Genomic DNA, 20428 nt, shown 5'->3' with positions numbered 1-20428 from the left:
GCCTCCTATTCCCATTCTACTTCTATTGACTGATTGGAGGTTGTGTGCTAGGGTTGAAGAAGTCAGTTCTCATCTGGCTGCTGATTGGTCTGAAGGAGTTCAGACTCCTCCCATTCTCTCTGATGATTGATCAATCCTGGCAAGTGAGAGACAGCAGTTGATGCCGAGTGATGTGAGCCTAGGAGTCTTAGGTTGCTTCAGACACCTTGAGAGGGATCACTTAACAAGTTGGTACTTCAGCAGTAAAGGGTGATCTTTGCAAGAATGAACAGCATTTTATGTGCTTATTTGCCTCCTGCCCTGCGTCGGGAAGATCCCCTGGAAGAGGACATGGCAACTCACTCCAGTATTCTTGCCTGGAGAATCCCATGGACAGATGAGACTGGTGAGCTATAGTCCATAGGGTTGCAAAGAGTTGGATACAACTGAAGGACCTAACACACATATCCTCTCTGATGAAGTTTCAGTTCAAGTCTTTCTTCCATAAAGAAAAAAATTGTTTTTTTTTTTTAAATTACAGTTAAGTTTGAGGCTCATTTATATATTTTGAGTAAAAATTCTTTATCAGATGTATGATTTGCAAATATTTTCTCTGGGTCTGTAGCTTAATCTTCTCATTTTCTAACACTATCCATTGCAGATCAAAAGGATTTTATTTTTATGTAGTCTGAAAGTGAAAGTGAAAGTTGCTCAGTCCTGTCCGACTTTTGTGACCCCATGGACGGTATTCTCCAGGCCAGAATACTGGAGTGGGTAGCCTTTCCCTTCTCCAGGAGATCTTCCCAGCCCAGGGATTGAACCCAGATCTCCCGCATTGCAGGCAGATTCTTTACCAGCTGAGCCACCAGGGAAGCCCTTGGTATAGTTTAAATTACTTTTTAAAAATTCTTTTCTGGAGGTGTTTTGGTATCATGCCTAAGAACTCTGCTTAATTCAGGGTTTTCGCTTATGTTTTCTCCCATAAGTCTGAAGTGAAGTGAAGTGGCTCAGTCGTGTCCAACTCTTTGCGACCCCATGGACTGTAGCCTACCAGGCTCCTCTGTCCATGAGATTTTCCAGGCAATAGTACTGGAGTGGATTGCCATTTCCTTCTCCAGGGGATCTTCCCAACCCAGGGATCGAACCTGGGTCTCCTGCATTGTAGACAGACGCTTTACCGTCTGAGCCAGCAGGGAAGTCTATAAGTTTGATAGGTTAACAATTTACATTTAGATCTATGATACGTATTGAGTTTATACTTGTATAAGATGTGAAGTTTTCATTGGGATTAGTGGAGTTTTACATATGGTGGCCCAATTAAACACCATAAAACACGATTATTTCTTTGATAAGTTGCCTTTGGACACATTTCTAAATAAATTGACCAAAGACAGCCAATAAAAAAATTGTGGGTCTCTTTCTGCACTCATTCTGTTCTGTTGACCTGTGTTTATTCACTTGCCGATACCACACTTATTAATGTAGATTTAATGTAATGTAATATAGTGATTCTTAAAACTGGGTAATGTGAATAGTCTAACTTTATTCTTTTTTTTCAGAAGTGTTTTGACAATGCTTGTCTAGATCTATAAATCTGGCAAGTTTTTTTTTTTTTAATTTTAGTGGGAATTGCATTAAAATTTCCTATCAGTTTGGGAAAGATGTTGAGTCTTCCAATTCATGACTATGGAAAGGCTCTCCATTTATTTAAGATTTCTTTGATTCTTTCTTCCTTATTTTGGCCATGCCACACAGCTTGTGGGATCTTAGTTTCCTGACCATGGATCAAACCTGAAACCTCAGCAGTAAAAGCATGGAGTCTTAACCACTGAACTGCCAGGGAATTCTCAGACATCTTTGATTTCTTTCAACAGCAGCCAAAGTTACACACACAGCTTGTAAATGTAACATTTTAGATTCACATCCAATTAATTGCTTATTTGGGGGCTATTGAAAATGTATTGCAACCTGAATCTTGCTTAACTCATTTTACCAATTCTAACTTTGTGTGTGCGTATACAGATTCCTTGGGATTTTCTACTTAGACACTTATGTCATCTGCAAATAAGGGTAGTTTTTATTTCTTCCTTTACTATTTGTATGCCCTTTCTTTTTTCTTTTTCTGATGAACTGTACTGATTAGGACTCCCAGTCTGACGTGGAACAGGGATGGTGAGAGTGGACATCCTTACCTGTTGCATATATTAAGGCAGAAAGCCTTCCCACTTTCGTCACCACATATAATATTAGCTAGAGGTTTTCTGTAGATGCCCTTTTCAGGATGAGGACGTTTTTTAGTTCTGGTTTGCCACTTTTATTGTAGATGTATGTTGACTTTCCTCAAATGCCTTTTCTGCATCACTTGATCATGTGGTTTTCCTTTTTTCAGTAGTTCGTAGAGTGGATTACATTGATTGACTTTCTAATATTGAACCAGCTTTGCAGTCTTGGAGAAACCTCAACTGATGATGGTGTGTTCTATTCATACACTTCTATTTTAAATTTTCCAATATTTCATTGAGAAATGTACATCTATATTCATAAGAGGTATTGGTCTGTAGTGTTTTATCCGTAGTCTATATGTGGTTTTAATATCAAGACAATGCTGGCCTCAAAAAATGAGTTGGGAAATACTCTCTCCTCTTCTATTTTTCTGGAAAAGATTGTGTGGAAATGATGTTATTTGTTTGGTAATAATTTACCAGTGAAACCATCTGGGTCTAGAGATGTTTATTTCAGGAGATTTTTAGTTACAAAACAAATTTCTTCTCTTCTTAAAAAATATTTATTTATTTGGCTGCACCAGGTCTTAGTTGATGCACATGGGATCTTCAATCTTCATTGTGGCATGGGGGATCTTTAGTTGTGGCATGCGGGATCTAGTTCTCTGATCAGGGATGGAACCCCTTGCCCCCTCTATCCCCACTGCATGGGGAGCATGGAGTCTTAACTACTAGACCACTACGGAAGTTCCAAGGGTCGCATTTGCTTTTAAATGCAAATTATTGTGTTATTGAAATAGACTGCAAAACATTGTGTTCATTATGCGATGTTAATGTGACTATACTGAAAGATTACACTATATGTTGACATTATCAGACTAAGTACTCAATGCAATATCCCTAGCTCACAGGAAATAAAAAGTCAAGAAAATTTAAAAATGAAAAAGAGAATATCTCATCACACTAGAATTTCTTCACAAAAAAAGGAAAACATGAAAATGAGGCTGCAACCAAAGTAGGTTTCTGAATGGCTCATTTGTGAGTCAAGCAAGGAAAGCATTTACCAATGGTGAGTTAATTAAATTATGTTTGATGGCAGCAAAAAGAAAATCTGTCCAGAGGAAATAAATTTATCTAAGAGTATTAGCTCTTCACAAGAAGAGTTGCTAGAAGAAAAAGACACTGAAAGCAGCATCACTGTCAATTACTAAAACAAGACATATTCAACAGCATACAGAACAAACGTAGAAAAGCAGTTGCCACAAATCAATAAATGGGATAGACTAAATTAACAGAATGAAAGAAAAAAATCATATGATAATCTCAAAGCATGGAGAAAAAGCATTTGACAAAATACAATCTTTCTAATAATACTTTCTTTAAAAAACCTCTCAGTAAATTGGGTATAGAAGGAGTAACCTCAACACAATAAATGCCATATATGACGAGCCCACAGCAAACATCACACGCAGTGGTGAAATGTTGAAACCATTGCTCTAAGATCAGGAACCAGAAAGGGTGACCACTTTCACCACTCTTATTTAACATAATGCTGGAAGTCCTAATAGAGGAATCAAGGAATGAAAAGAAGTAAAAGGCACTCTTGCACATAAGTCTTAGCAATATTTTTTTAAACTCTGTCTCTGCAAGCAGGGGAAACTAAAGCAAAATAAACAAATGGGACCCAATCAAACTAAAAAGCTTTTGCATAGCAAAGGAAACAATCAATGAAATGGAAAGGCAACTTACTGAATAGAAGATAATCTGTAAATAATATGTCTTAAAATGGGTTAATATCCAAAAAATATAAAGAACTCACATAACTCGATATAAAAAGTTTAAAAATGGGCAGGGGGCCCAAATAATTTCCTCTGGACAGATTTTCTTTTTGCTGCCATCAAACATAATTTAATTAACTCACCATTGGTAAATGCTTTCCTTGCTTGACTCATTTTTCCAAAGATGTACAGATGGCAAACAGGCATATGAAAAGATGTTCAGTATCACTAATCACCAGGGAAATGCAAGTCAAAACCACAATAAGGTATCACCTCACACCTGTCAAAATGGCTATCATCAAAAAGACAAGGAATAACGAAGGTTAGTGAGGATGTGGAGAAAAGCAAACCCTAGTATACTGTTTGTGGGACTATCAGTTGGTACAGTCACTAAGGAAAACAGTATGGAAGTTCCTCAAAACAGTAAAAATATGATCCAGCAATCCACTGCTGGGTATATAGTCAAAGGAAATAAAAAGAGGCTTTGGAAGAAAGATCTGCACTCCTGTGTTTATTGCAACATTATTCACAATAGCCAAGATATGGAAATAAGAAATAATAAATGTCTGTCAATAGATGTTGCTCAAAAGGACCAAATTCCCAGTTAGAAGATGAATAACTTCTGAGGATTTAATGCACAATGCAGTGATTACAAATAATAATGTACTATGTACTTGAAAGTGGTTAAGAGAATAAATCTTAAATGTTCTCTCCACAAGAAAGAACTAATAATTACCTCTTTGATGCAATTGCTAGCTATACTACAGTGGTAATAATATTAACACTACAGTATAGAAAGGATATCAAACTAACACACTGTACACTTTAAAATGACACAATTTCATCGCAGTTATATCTCAGTAAAGCTGGAGGGGAAAGTAGTTGCCAGAGACTGTGGGGAGGGGGAAATGAGGATTTACCACTTAAATGGGTACATTTTCATTTGGGATCTGTAACTTCTGAAGTTGAGCAGCAGTGATGGTTGTACAGCAAAGTAAATGCACAAAATGCCGCTGGATGTTTCACTTGAAAATGATTAAAATGGCAAATTTTCTGTGTCAAAGTGTAAGTCGTCCAGTCCTGTCTGACTCTTTGCGATCCCATGGAATTCTCCAGGCCACAATATGGAGTGGGTAGCCTTTCCTTTCCCCAGGAGATCTTCCCACCCCAGGGATTGAACCCAGGTCTCCCACATTGCAGGTGAATTTTTTACCACCTGAGCCACAAGGAAAGCCCAAGAATACTGGAGTGGGTAACCTATCCCTTCTTCAGCGGATCTTCAGGACCCAGGAATCAAACTGGGGTCTCCTGCACTGCAGGTGGATTCTTTACCAACTGAGCTATCAGGGAAGCTCTAATTTTTTGTGTGTATTTAACCTCAATTTTTAAAAGGTTAATGATTTCTAATGATTTTTTCAGCTTTTACATGATCATGATTATTTAAATGTTACTCAATATATCACAATGCTATGACTAGATTTCCTTCTCGTTGGCTCCAAGGTCTAGAACTGCATGCTACTAGTTGGGGCCCTGAAATAGAGTCCACTTTCATACATTCCAACCCTCTGCTCAAAATTTTGCAACATTTTGCATTGTTTGGTATTTGAAGGATGAGTTCCTGTACAGTTGTTGTTGTTTTATTTTTGATTTCCTTGTTATTTTTTCACTGAAATTTTCTGATTATCATTGTTTTCGCTTGTGGAATGAAAAACTAAATGCCTTCCACAGTATATCCTTAAGATCCCCAGCTTCTTACTCAATTAACGTCCAGTTTATAATCCAGTCTCATGTTCCTGAAATCTACTGATTTATTAAATTAATATGCACCGTGAGCTTGTACATTTTTGTCCTGAAAATTTTGGTAGACTTCTCTTTTATAACACATCCTGTTCATTCCATTTTTGTTTTAAGGATGTACAGTTTCTTAAATATGGTCGTGGGTCTTAATTGGGGAAACAGTGGCTGGCTTTATTTTTCTGGGCTCCAAAATCACTGCAGATGGTGATTGCAGCCATGAAATTAAAAGACGCTTACTGCTTGGAAGGAAAGTTATGACCAACCTAGACAACCTATTAAAAAGCAGAGACATTACTTGTCAACAAAGTTTGGTCTAGTCAAGGCTATGGTTTTTCCAGTAGTCACGTATGGATGTGAGAGTTGGACTATAAAGAAAGCTGAACGCCGGAGAATTGATGCTTTTGAACTGTGGTGTTGGAGAAGACTCTTGAGAGTCCCTTGGACTGCAAGGAGATCCAACCAGTCCATCCTAAAGGAGATAAGTCCTGGGTGTTCTATGGAAGGACTGATGCTGAAGCTGAAACTCCAGTACTTTGGCCACCTCATGTGAAGAGTTGACTCGTTGGAGAAGACCCTGATGCTGGGAGGGATTGGGAGCAGGAGGAGAAGGGGATGACAGAGGATGAGATGGCTGGATGGCAAGACCTACTCGATGAACACGAGTTTGGGTAAACTCCAGGAGTGATGGACAGGAAGGCCTGGCGTGCTGCGATTCATAGGATCGCAGAGTCGGACACGACTGAGCAACTGAACTGAACTGAACTGAAGGTTTTTTCAGGAGTATAAGGATGGTTTATAATTTTGTTCATGTGCTGAATTAAATTTTAATCAGTGCTGGAAAATGTATGATATAATCAACAAATTTTTAATTTAAAAAATCTTGGCAAGCTGAGATTAGAAGAAAGTGTTTTGAACAGATGGAATTTTTATTAGAAATCTATATCAGTTATGTGACTGGTAAAACATTGGAACAATTTCATACAAAAATAAAAATGTGATTAGGATGCTTGCTTATACTTCATATTGTACCAGGTTAGCCAAGGATCTAAAATAAAAAATATAAAATGAAGTATTAAATTGTTAAAAAAATTCGAATTTTACATAGAAAATTCAAGCTTCTTAAGTGATGGGTTATTACACCAGAAAGTTCAGTAAGATAGCTAAAATGCCAACATTAAAAACTCAATTCCTTTCTCCTACCCCAATAATAAGTTAGATTATACAATAGAAAGAAAAGTCCATTAATAATAAAACTAAAGTTCTATAAGTCCTGTATGAAATACCATGTTTATGAGTAAGAAGACTTACTGTAAGCCTCAACGTGTTGAACCACCTCAACTGATAACTAGATTCATTATAACTTTCAAATGAATTCAGATAGCAGTTTTTCCTTTATCTTTTAAAATTGACATATAGCTGATTTACAGTATTATATTAGTTTCAGGTACACAACATACTGATTCAAAATTTTTATAGCTTATACTCCATTTAAAGTTATAAAATATTGACTATATTCTCTGTGCTATAAATATATCCTTGACAGTTTTCCTAATTTTATACCTAGTAGTTTGTACCTCATAATTCTCTCCTTCTTGCCCCTCCTCTTCCCTCTGGTAACCACCACTAGTCTGTTTGCTGTATCTGTGAGTCTGGCTTATTATAATCATTCAGTTGTTTATTTTTTTAAGATTCCACATATAAGTGATGACATACACTTTTCTTTTTTTGTCTGACTTACTTCACTAGGTGTAATACCCTCCAAGTCCATCCATGCTGTTGCAAGTGTCAAATTTTCATTCTTCTTTAGGGCTGAGTGGTATTCTATTCTCTCATTATATATATTTGAAGGAAATGACAACCCACTCCAGTATTATTCTTGCGTGCGCATACACACACACACACACACACACAGTGGAATACCACTCAGCATGTGCGCGCATGCGCGCGTGCGCACGCACACACACACACACACACACACGCACACACACAGTGGAATGCCACTCAGCCATATGTGTGTGTGTATAACACCACATCTCTATTCATCTGTCTGTTGATGTACACTGGGTTGCTTTCATATGTTGGACCACAAAGAAGGCTGAGTGCCAAAGAATTGATGCTTTCAACTTTGGTGCTGGAGAAGATTCTTGAGAGTCTCTTGGACTTCACAAACTAGTCAATCCAAAAGGAAATCAACCTTGAATATTAATTGGAAGGACTGATGCTGAGGCTCCAATACTTTGGCCATCTGATCTGAAGATCTGACTCATTGGAAAAGACCCTGATGCTGGGAAAGACTGAAGGCCAAAGGAGAAGAGAGTGGCAAAGGGTGAAAAGGTTAGATAGCATCCCTGACTCAATGGACAAGAATTTGAGCAAACTCTGGGAGATAGTGGAGGACAGGGGAACCTGGTGTGCTGCAGTCCACAGGGTCGCAAAGTCCTGTGGACATGACTTGGTGGCTGAACAATGACAACAACAATCAAAAAAGCAAGAGAGTTCCAGAAAAACATCTATTTCTGCTTTATTGACTATGCCAAAGCCTTGGACTGTATGGATCACAATAAACCATGGAAAATTTTTCAAGAGATGGGAATACCAGACGACCTGATCTGCCTCTTGAAAAACCTGTATGCTGGTCAGGAAGCAACAGTTAGAACTGGACATGGAACCATAAACTGGTTCCAAATCGGTAAAGGAGTACATCAAGGCTGTATATTGTCACCCTGCTTATTTAACTTATATGCAGAGCACATCATGAGAAACGCTGGGCTGGAAGAAGCGCAAGCTGGAATCAAGATTTCAGGAGAAATACCAATAACCTCAGATATGCAGATGACACCACCCTTATGGCAGAAAGTGAAGAGGAACTAAAGAGCCTCTTGATGAAAGTGAAAGAGGAGAGTGAAAAGTTGGCTTAAAGCTCAACATTCAGAAAACTAAGATCATGGCATCTGGCCCCATCACTTCATGGGAAATAGATGAGGAAACAATGGAAACAGTGTCAGACTTCATTTTTTTGGCTCCAAAATCACTGCAGATGGTGATTGCAGCCATGAAATTAAAAGACGCTTACTCCTTGGAAGGAAAGTTATGACCAACCTAGACAGCATATTAAAAAGCAAAGATATTACTTTGCTGACAAAGGTCCATCTAGTCAAGGCTATGGTTTTTCCAGTAGTCATGTATGGATGTGAGAGTTGGACTATAAAGAAAGCTGAGGGCAGAAGAATTGATGCTTTTGAACTGTGGTGTTAGAGAATACTCTTGAGAGTCCCTTGGACTGCAAGGAGATCCAACCAGTCCATCCTAAAGGAGATCAGTCCCGGGTGTTCATTGGAAGGTCTGATGTTGAAGTTGAAACTCCAGTATGTTGGCCACCTCATGCAAATAGCTGACTCATTGGAAAAGACCCTGATGCTGGGAGGGACTGGGGGCAGGAAGAGAAGGGGACGACAGAGGATGAGATGGTTGGATGGCATCACCGACTCAATGAACATGAGTTTGGATGGGCCCCGGGAGTTAGCGTTGGATAGGGAGGCCTGGTGTGCTGCAGCTCATGGGGTCGCAAAGAATCAGACACGACTGAGCGAATGAACTGAACTGAACTGAACTGAACGACAACATGGTGGCTGTTGTAAATAAATCTGCTGTGAACAATGGGGTGCTTGTATCTTTTTGAATTAGTGTTTTAATTTTCTTCAGACATATACCTAGGAGTGGCTGGGGCCCTGGAGCTGGCTTGCTGGTGTGTTAGCTGGGTTCTGACAAGGCAGGATGTGGAGTGGCAGTGATCCTGGGACTGATGCTCACACACCCTGTGGGCTGAACTGTGTCCCAAGGTGTTTGGCTTCAGGGACCTGGGGTCCAGGGGCTAGTGCCAGTGTGCTGGTGTAGGCTGCATCCTGGGCCTTGTGAACAGGGCCATGTCTTCAGGGTGTCTGTGGGCTCAGGAGATCTTAAGGCAGCCAGCCTGGCGGTGGGTATGGCTCATCCTGCTGCACTATTTGCTTGGCCTGAGGCATCTCAGTACTGGTGGTGTGGGCAAGATAGGATCCTGGGGCTAATAAGCTAGGAGGGTTCCAAAATGTCTTCTGTCAGCAGCAATGTCCACATGGTAGAATGAGCTCCCCCAAATGGCAGCTGACAGTGTCTGGGTCCCCAGGGGGAGCTCCAGTTGCCTCCTGCCTCTCCAGATGGCTCTCTAAGATTAGCAGATGAGTCTGATCCAGGCTCCATTCAATCTGCTGCTCTTGCCCTGGATTCCAGAAAAAGTGAGATTTTCTGTGTGCCGTTTAAGAGGGGAGTATCTATTTCCGCAGGACATTGGCTTTCCCAAAAGTAAGTCAAACATTCTTTCCATCCTACCAAGCTTAGCATATCCCAGTCTTAAGTAGAACTGCTGATTACTGTCACATTCCTCTGTTTCCTTTGTAGGGCTTAACACTATCTGAAACTATTTACTTATATTTTGTTTATGTGTTTGTCTTGTGTGGAGAAGAGATAAGTTATTTTCCTGTCTTGTTCAGCGCAGTGCTTCTGGGCCTAGAACAGTACCTGATACACAGTAGGTACTCTGTGATGCTTATTGAATGAAAGAATGAATGAACCCCAAGGGAACTCAAACACACAGGAAAAGAATCACCCAGAAGGCAGAAATATCCTCATATGGTATATTGTCCTTGAAAGTGCCAGGAGAAGGGAGACTTTGTCCAAGGGACAGAGTTAAGACATGGACATCTGAGTCCACAGGGTCTGCAAGGAGAAAGGAGGGCCCCCTGTCCCTGACACCTTGAGGGAGAGGGGACCAGGGCATCCCCAGGCTCTCCTGGGTTGTGGGGGCATCTGTCACCAGGCACAGCGGGGAGAGAAAGTGAAGAACATGAACAGCCAGCACAGGGTGGCGCTCGTGATGCCTGTGGCCAAGAAAAGGTTTAGAGGTTGAACAGAGAGAAACCGACTTAAACGTGGACATGTAGCTTGGCTTCATCCATCCTCTGGTGGGTGGGCATCACCCATCAGCCTCACATGTTGTGCTTATATATATATATACCCCAGACGGATAGACCTCTTTCCTTCATTTGAAAGGAAAAAGTGGAAATCCATTTTGGAGGAAAATAATATTATCCTAGGCCTCAAATTATTTTTAGAGATACCTTCAAACACAATGCCAAACTCGTAACCAGACCCATAGGAAGATAAAGACCTGTGAGAGAGAAAATAGAAACAAAATAGAGAAACATAAAGACTTATTGGCATTATTAGATATAAGCCTGCAAACCATATGCAGAGACATAAACCTAAGTTTGAAAATTTTAGTGAAGAAATTGGAAACTCTTTGAAGTGACAGAGATTGGAGAGAAAACCAAACAAATTCTAGAACTGAGAAATATTGGGAATTGAGATTAAGAGTCCCACGGATGAGATTAGCAGGAAATTAGACATCGACAAAGAGAGAAATGGTGAGAAGAAGATAGGTCAGGAAAAAACTAAACTGACCATAGTATGGAGGGGAAAGAAAGGAAGAGGTGCTGTCGTACATATGACTAGAATCCCAGAAAGAAGAGAAGAGAATGGCACATAGGATACATTTGAAGACATAAAGACAAGGAATTTTCCAGACCTGATGACTGACATCAGACTGTGGACTGACACCGGAAGTCTGATGAGCCCCAAACAGAATAATTACAATCCACCCCTAATTATATTTTAGGAGAACTGCAGAAAACCACGGAGGAGGCAATGGCACCCCACTCCAGTACTCTTGCCTGGAAAATCCCATGGACGGAGGAGCCTGGAAGGCTGCAGTCCATGGGGTCACTAAGAGTCAGACACGACTGAACGACTTCACTTTCACTTTCATGCACTGGAGAAGGAAACGGCGACCCACTCCAGTGTTCTTGCCTGGAGAATCCCAGGGATGGGGGAGCCTGGTGGGCTGCTGTCTCTGGGGTCGCACAGAGTCGGACACGACTGAAGTGACTTAGCAGCAGCAGCAGCAGCAGCAGCAGAAAACCAAGGCAAAGAGAAAATATTAAAAACAGTTCCTTCAGTGAAATGACAAGTTGATGGCTGACTTTTAAACAGCAAGGAAACAAACTTAGAAGATGGTAGAATGATATCGTCAATGTCTAAAATACATCAACTGCCAGCAAAAAAAAAAAAAAATTCAAGCACAGTAAAAATATTCTTCAAGAATGGAGGAACTGTGTGCCTGTTGTGAGGCGCTAAGCCACAGGGATGCACGTGGAGAGCCAGGGCTCCCACAGCTGCTTGTCAGCCCAGTCCGCTGAGCCCTGTCTCTTTTCACTGGCCTGCATGGCTGACATCCCCAGTGGCAGCCCCTCCAGCCAAGTCAGTGCATGCTGCTGGCTCAACCCCATCCCCAGTCTGCACTGCCATGCACTTGGGGCAAGACCTGGCAGCCACAAGTGCCTGCCAGGAGCCAGGAGCCCTGCCGCTGACAGTGTGCCTAGAATCAGCCCTGGCACACAATCTCTTCCTTTTCTTTCCCCTCCATACTATGGTCTATTTAGTCTTTTCCTGACCTATCTTCTTCTCACCATTTCTCTCTTTGTCTATGTCTAATTTCCTGATAATCTCATCCATGGGATTTTTCATAACAATTCCCAGTTCAGTTCAGTTGCTCAGTCATGTCTGACTCTTTGTGACCCCATGGGCTGCAGCATGCCAGGCCTCCCTGTCCATCACCATCTGCCAGAGCTTACTCAAACTCATGTCCATTGAGCCGGTGATGCCATCCAACCATCTCATCCTTTGTCGTCTCCTTCTCTTCTTGCCTTCAATCTTTCCCAGCATCAGGGTCTTTTCAAACGAGTCAGTTCTTTGCATCAGGTGGCCAAAGTATTGGAGTTTCAGCTTCAGCATCAGTCCTTCCAATGAATATTCAGGACTGATTTCCTTTAGGATGACCTGGTTGGATCTCCTTGCTGTCCAAGGGACTCTCAAGAGTCTTCTTCAACACCACAGTTCAAAAGCATCAGTTCTTCAGTGCTCAGCTTTCTTTATGGTCCAACTCTCACATCCATACATGACTACTGGAAAAACCATAGCTTTGACTAGATGGACCTTTGTTGGCAAAGTAATGTCTCTGCTTTTTAATATGCTATCTGGGTTGGTAATAACTTTTCTTCCAAGGAGCAAGCATCTTTTAATTTCATGGCTGCAGTCACCATCTGCAGTGATTTTGGAGTCCCCCCCCCCACAAAAAGCCACTATTTCCACTGTTTCCCCATCTATTTGCCATGAAGTGATGGAACCAGATGCCATGATCTTAGTTTCCTGAATGTTGAGGTTTAAAAAAGCCAACTTTTTCCCTCTCCTCTTTCACTTTCACCAAGAGGCTCTTTAGTTCTTCGATTTCTGCCATAAGTGGTGTCATCTGCATATCTGAGTCTATTGATATTTCTTCTGGCAATCTTTATTCCAGCTTGTGCTTCATCCAGTCCAGCATTTCTCATGATATACTCTGCATATAAGTTAAACAAGCAGGGTGACAATATACAGCCTTGACGTATTCCTTTCCTGATTTGGAACCAGTCTGTTGTTCCATGTCGAGTTCTAACTCTTGCTTCTTGACTTGCATACAGATTTCTCAGGAGGCAGGTCAGGTGGTCTGGTATTCCCATCTCTTGAAGAATTTTCCACAGTTTGTTGTGATCCACGCAGTCAAAGGCTTTGGCATAGTCAATAAAGCACAAGTAGAACAATTCCTGATATATCTCAATTCTAGAATTTGTTTGGTTTTCTCAAATCTCTTTCACTTCAAATAGTTTCCAATTTCTTCACGAAAATTTTCAAACTTGTTTGTGTCTCTGCATATGGTTTGCAGGCTTATATCTAATAATGCCCAATGCTGATGGTTGGCCCCTGCCACTAAGTGTGTCTCTCAATCTGATCCCTGCCACTACACAGGCACCTGCAGCTAGCCTGCCAAATCCATGGGTGTGCATAGCACTGGCTTTGATCACCACAGATGCCTACTGTGGTACCTAACCCCTGGACACACAGGTGTTGCTGAGAACTGCTGCAGTACTTGCACTGTAAACACCTCCCTCCCACCCTGCAGGTGTTGATGTGGGCACAATGGCCCACCCCCACACCACCCCACTGCCCCCAATATGCTGCCTCAGTGTCTTCTATTGATATAATTCAGTTAGAGCTGCCTGATTTCTCTCCCTTCTTGATTTCCCCTTATCATCCCCCACAATCCTTCCCAAGACCCAGTGACCCTATCCGTGTCCTCCATAACACCATTTCTGCCCCTTGTGAGTTTTAACTTATCCCTGCCCTCTAGAATGCTTTATTGTTCCCTGATGACCTCTAGACTTTTGCAGCTATAAAGACATCTATCTCCTTGAAATACCCCATCCTTTACTCTGTCCCCTTTCATGACCTTCCCAGGAAACCTGTAGCGTGTCCTGCTAACAACTCTCATTTTCCCCCTTTAATCCTCTCCATTCCCCTGTGCAGGCCCTCCCTTAACTTGAGCCTGGTCCCCTGCCAGTCCTTTTTTTCTACATTCCCTAACCAATTCTCTTCCCTCTTAACCCCTTCTCTGTCCAAATTGGATCCTACTAGCTCAATCCCTTAACTTACAGCACTCTTTCTAAATAGCACTCCACTTACCTCATTAAAGCCAAAGGGCCATGCCTCCAATTCCTCAGGACAGGAGAGTACATCAGGGTGTGATACCATCAGGGTGGGCTCTAATCACTGATATTGACTTTGATTGAAATATGAAGGGCAGAGTCCCAAATGTTTAGTCCAGATTTCTGCTCTATTAGAGGAATATTGGGCCCTGACACCTAGGAAACTTCTGAATGAATGAATGAATTGGGTGGGATTTCAATTATTGGCATTTATCCTCCAGTTGGAACTCCTATCTGGTTCAACATATAGAAAATGTGAATCTAAGTCACAAGTATATTCCTGATTGGACCTCTGATTGGTTCCAGGCATGCGGAAGGCAGGATTTATTAATTCATTGAACATATTCGTGGGTCTTTAAAAAGTATCTATGTATTTTGGCTGCATCAGATCTTAGTTGCATCATGTGGGAACTCCATGAGTCATGTAGGATCTATCCTTGCGAAACATAGCTCTCTAGTTGCGGCACGCAGGCTCAGTAGTTGTGGTTCTGGGGTTTAGTAGCTATGAGGCATGAGGGGTATTAGTTCCCCTTTTTTGTTGTTGTTTAGTTGCTCAGTCCTGTCTGATTCTTTGTGACCCCATGGACTGTAGCCTGCCAGGCTCCTCAGTCCATGGGGTCTCCCAGGCAAGAATATGAGCACGGGTTGCCATTTCCTTCTTCAGGGGATCTCCCTCACCCAGGGATAGAACCCACATCTCCTGTATTGGCAAACAGATTCTTTACCACTGAGCCGCCCAGGAAAGCCCCATTAGTTCCCCTACCAGGGATCAAACCTGCATCCCCTGCATTGCAAGGCAGGTTCTTAACCACTGGACCACCAGGGAAGTCCCCGTTGATCATATTTGAATTTAGGAGCTCACTGTGTGCCAGGCCCCATGTTCCGTCCCCAGGGAACAAGTGGTGGCCAAGGGAGACAGGACTGTGGCTCTCCTGGAGTTCACAGTTCACAGGGGAGATGGAGATCAATAGCCAAATAAACAAGGTGCCTTCAGGGTGGACCGATGACTGTGAAGGGAATAACTAGAGAGGCACTGAGGACAAGTGGAAAAAGAGAAAGTTCTCAGCAGAGGGGCCACCTGAGCTGCTGGGTGAGATAGCTGTGAAGAGATCTGTGGGAAATGAAAGGGTTCCAGGCAGGGGAACAGCAAGTGCAAAGGTCCTGAGTTGGGAGTGAGGTTTGAGTGGCTGGAGTCAGGGAGGCCTGAGGGGAGGGTGTGAGGAGAGTGGGGCAGAAGCAGACCAATCAGGGCTTGGCCATCCGAGTGCGAGATTGGGATTTCATCCTGTGCGCCATGGCAACCTATGGGAGGATGTGAACCTGAGAGAGGTGTCACATGATTTAGGTTGTGGAGAAACTCTGGCTGCCCTGTGCAGAATGGAGAGTGGGGAGCAGCAGGTTCTTGATTTGCCAGGAACCTCAGACCCTCCTAAGGCAGACCCTGGGGGTGAGGGCGAGCAGAGCAGGCCTCAGAGAGGTGCCCCCTCACTTCCAACCTTTACAGGAGTATTCTCTGAGATAAGGCATGACTGGCTGTGGCCTGTCTGCTTTCTGCCCTTGGGCTAAGCTGGGGACCTCTTCTTCCCCCCTCCCAGCCAACTTAAGTCTGTAAAGTTCAGAGTCCTCCCCAGGAAAAGCCAGCATTACCTTGGCCAGATGATCAAGCTTAACATTAGTTGTGACAAATCATGTTGATATGATGAAGTCTTTGATCATATGTAATGAAGGGTACACTCACCTCTGGATGTTCTTCCCCAAACCTACAATCTCCGTCTAAGCATGATGAAAACATTAGACCAACCTGAAGTACAAATTAAAGGACATCATCCAAACACCTGGCTCCAAACAGGGTTTTAAATTTTAGCTATGAGTGTGTAATGACACTATCACTTTGATTGCATTTTCAAATTAGAATGCAGTAAAGCTGACTTAGTTTACAGTTCAATGACATTTATACACCTAGATATAGATTTAACTACCATCAGAATCAGGATTCATCACCCCAAAAATATCTCCCTTGTGCTCTCCCTTCACAGTTATCCTCCCCTTCCTCTACCCCTGGCCACACTGACCTGACAATATAGTTTTGTCTTTGTGAGAGGACCCCATCAAGGGAATCACACAGCATTAACCTTTTATTAGTCTATGCCCTGACCAATAATGCTGAAGAAGCTGAAGTTGAATAGTTCTATGAAGACCTATGAGACCTTCTAGAACTAACACCCCAAAAAGATGTCCTTTTCATTATAGGGGACTGGAAACAAAAATAGGAAGTCAAAAAATACCTGGAGTAACAGGCAAATTTGGCCTTGGAGTACAGAATGAAGCAGGGCAAAGGCTAACAGAGTCCCCACTGGTCATAGTAAACACCCTCTTCCAACAACACAAGAGAAGACTCTACACATGGACATCACCAGATGGTCAATACCGAAATCAGATTGACATATTCTTTGCAGCCAAAGATGGAGAAGCTCTATACAGTCAGCAAAAGCAAGACCAGGAGCTGACTGTGGCTCAGATCATGAACTCCTTATTGCCAAATTCAGACTCAAATTGAAGAAAATAGGGAAAACCACTAGACTATTCAGGTATGACCTAAATTAAATCCCTTATAATTATACAGTTGAAGTGAGAAATAGATTCAAGGGATTAGATCTGATGGACAGAGTGCCTGAAGAACTATGGATAGAGGTTCATGACATTGTTTAGGAGACAGTGATCGAGACCATCCCAAGAAAAACAAATGCAAAAAAGCAAAATGGTTGTCTGAGGAGGTCTTACAAATAGCTGAGAAAAGAAGAGAAGTGAAAGGCAAAGGAGCAAAGGAAAGATATACCCAATTGAATGCAGAGTTCCAAAGGATAGCAAGGAGAGATAAGAAAGCCTTCCTCAGTGAACAATGCAAAGAAATAGAGGAAAACAATAGAATGGGGAAGACTTGAAATCTCTTCAAGAATATTAGAGATACCAAGGGAAATTTTCCTGCAAAGATGGGCTCAATAAAGGACACAAACAGTATGGACCTAACAGAAGCAGAAGGTATTAAGAAGAGGTGGCAAGAATACACAGAACTATACAAAAAAGATCTTCATGACCTAGATAACCATGATGGTGTAATCACTCACCTAGAGCCAGACATCCTGGAATGTGAAGTCAAGTGGGCCTTAAGAAGCATCACTATGAACAAAGCTAGCGGAGGTGATGGAATTCCAGCTGAGCTTTTGCAAATCCTCAAAGATGATGCTGTGAAAGTGCTGTACTCAATATGTCAGCAAATTTGGAAAACTCAGTCGTGGCCACAGGACTGGAAAAGGTTAGTTTTCATTTCAATCTCAAAGAAAGTCAATGCCAAAGAATGCTCAAACTACTGTACAATTGCACTCATCTCATACACTAGCAAAGTAATGCTCAAAATTCTTCAAGCCAGGCTTCAACAGTACATGAACTGTGAACTTCCAGATGTTCAAGCTGGATTTAGAAAAGACAGAGGAACCAGAGATCAAATTGCCAACATCTGTTGGATCATCAAAAAAGCAAGAGAGTTCCAGAAAACATCTATTTCTGCTTTGTTGGCTATGCCAAAGCCTTTGACTGTGTGGATCACAACAAACTGTGGAAAATTCTTCAAGAGATGGGAATACCAGACCACCTGACCTGCCTCCTGAGAAATCTGTATGCAGGTCAGGAAGCAACAGTTAGAACTGGACATGGAACAACAGACTGGTTCCAAATAGGGAAAGGAGTACATCAAGGCTGTATGTTGTCACCCTGCTTGTTTAATTAATATGCAGAGTATATCATGAGATATGCTGGGCTGTATGCAGCACAAGCTGGAGTCAAGATTGCCGGGAGAAATATCAATAACCTCAGATATGCAGATGACACCACCCTTATGGCAGAAATCGAAGAAGAACTAAAGAGCCTCTTGATGAAAGTGAAGAAGAGGAGAGTGAAAAAGTTGACTTAAAACTCAACATTCAGAAAACTAAGAATGGCATCTGGTCCCATCACTTCATGGGAAATAGATGGGGAAACAGTGGAAACAGTGACAGTCTTTATTTTGGGGAGATTCAAAATCACTGCAGATGATGACTGCAGCCATGAAATTAAGATGCTTACTCCTTGGAAGAAAAGCTATGACCAACCTGGACAGCTTATTAAAAAGCAGACACATTACTTTGCCAACAAAGGTCCATCTTTTTTTTTTTCCAGTAGTCATGTATGGATGTGAGAGTTGGACCATAAAGAAAGCTGAACACTGAAGAATTCATGCTTTTGAACTGTGGTGTTGAAGAAGACTCTTGAGAGTGCCGTGGACAGCAAGGAGATCCATCCTAAAGGAAATCAGTCCTGAATATTCACTGGAAGGACTGATGCTGAAGCTGATACTCCAATACTTTGGCTACCTGATGCGAAGAACTGACTCATTGGAAAAGACCCTGATGCTGGGAAAGATTGAAGGCAGTAGGAGAAGGGGACAACAGAGGATGAGATGGTTGGATAGCATCACTGACATGAGTTTGAGTAAACTCCAGGAGTTGGTGATGGACAGAGAGGTCTGGCGTGCTGCAGTCTGTGGGGTCACAAAGAATTGGGCATAACTGAGTGACTGAACTTAATTGAACTGAATCTTTGAGACTGGCTTTTTGTCACTTGGCATAATGCCTTAGAGATTCACCCAAGGTGATGCATGTGTGATGTTCATTTCTCTTTTTTAAACCTTTGTTTTTAAAAACAATTTTTATTTATTTATTTTTGGCCATCCTGGGTCTTCATTGCTGTGTGGGCTTTCTCTAGTTGCAGAGATGATGGCCACCTTCTCACTCTGTCCTTATATGGTGGACAGAAAGGAAGCAAGCTCTCACAGTCTCTTCTTATAAGGGCACTAATCCCACCAGGATTACCCCACCCTCATGACCTCATCTAATCCTAATTATTTCCTAAAATTCTTCTCTCTAAATATAATAACACTAGGGGTTAAGGTTTCAACATATCAATTTTTGGGGACACAACTCTGTCCATTGTAATGATCAAACTCCCTACTCATCTCTTTCTTCTTTTAGCCACTGAGTTATGTCCAACTCTTATGCAACTCCATAGACTGTAGCCCGCCTAGGCTCCTCTGTCCATGGGATTTCCCCAGGCAAGAGTACTAGAGTGGGTTGTCATTTCCTTTTCCAAGGAATTTTCTTGACCCAAGGATTTATCTCCATGCATCTCCTGCATTGCAGGTGGATTCTTTACCACTGAGCCACCCGGGAAGGCCCCCTATTCATCATAGAAATGTAAATTAAAGCAATACAGAGCTATTGTATAACTTCTCACCCACCCAGCACATTGCGTGCTGACAAGAAGACAAAGAACAATCATTTCACGCGCTGGAATTGGAAGTGCGACTTAGTGAAGCCTTCGCAGAAGTCATAGTATGATGACCACAAAGTCCTTATACTTTGACCCTACAATCCCACTTCTTGGATCTGTTTTTAAGTGGTACTTGCTCACTTGCACAGAGAAGCATGCCCATGGGTGTTCTTGGCAGGATTGTTTGCGGCAGCCAAAAGATGGAAATCATCTTTATATCCAACTGGAGGGTCCCCATAGTGAAGTCTGTAATTCCTGATGTGACCCCCAAAGCAGTTAGAGAAAATTAGGGTATAGGTTCTCATCTGTGGAGAAGTAACTGGGAGAAGGCATGGGGGATCTTTTGGTCTGGGCCTTGTTTTCAGGTGCAGGTTCCATGGGTATGCTGTGTGTGAAAGTGTATTGGTATACATGTGTGATTAGGCATGCTTATGCACTTCCATAAAAATATTTTTAAAAATAGGAGATTCAGTGTACTCTTGATTTCAGTGAGACACGGATTCCCAAAGTCTTCATTTCAATAAGAAATCTAGGTCTCTGAAGGGTTCTTAGGGAATATTTCGTGAGTGGGAGAGAACTGGTTTTCTCTTCTTAATTCACATATCTGTGAGAAAAGAGGAAC

General features: G+C 41.9%; 1 non-coding gene across 1 annotated transcript; it reads right to left on the bottom strand.

Moving 5' to 3' along the window:
* On the bottom strand, window positions 1104-1175 carry TRNAC-ACA. Its single transcript has one exon. It is a non-coding gene; the product is annotated as a tRNA-Cys (tRNA).

Source organism: Capra hircus, chromosome 18 (genome assembly GCF_001704415.2).
Source record: "Capra hircus breed San Clemente chromosome 18, ASM170441v1, whole genome shotgun sequence".
NCBI lineage: Eukaryota > Metazoa > Chordata > Mammalia > Artiodactyla > Bovidae > Capra > Capra hircus.
Note: the sequence above shows the minus strand (reverse complement) of the source record. Positions and strands in the feature narration are given on the sequence as shown.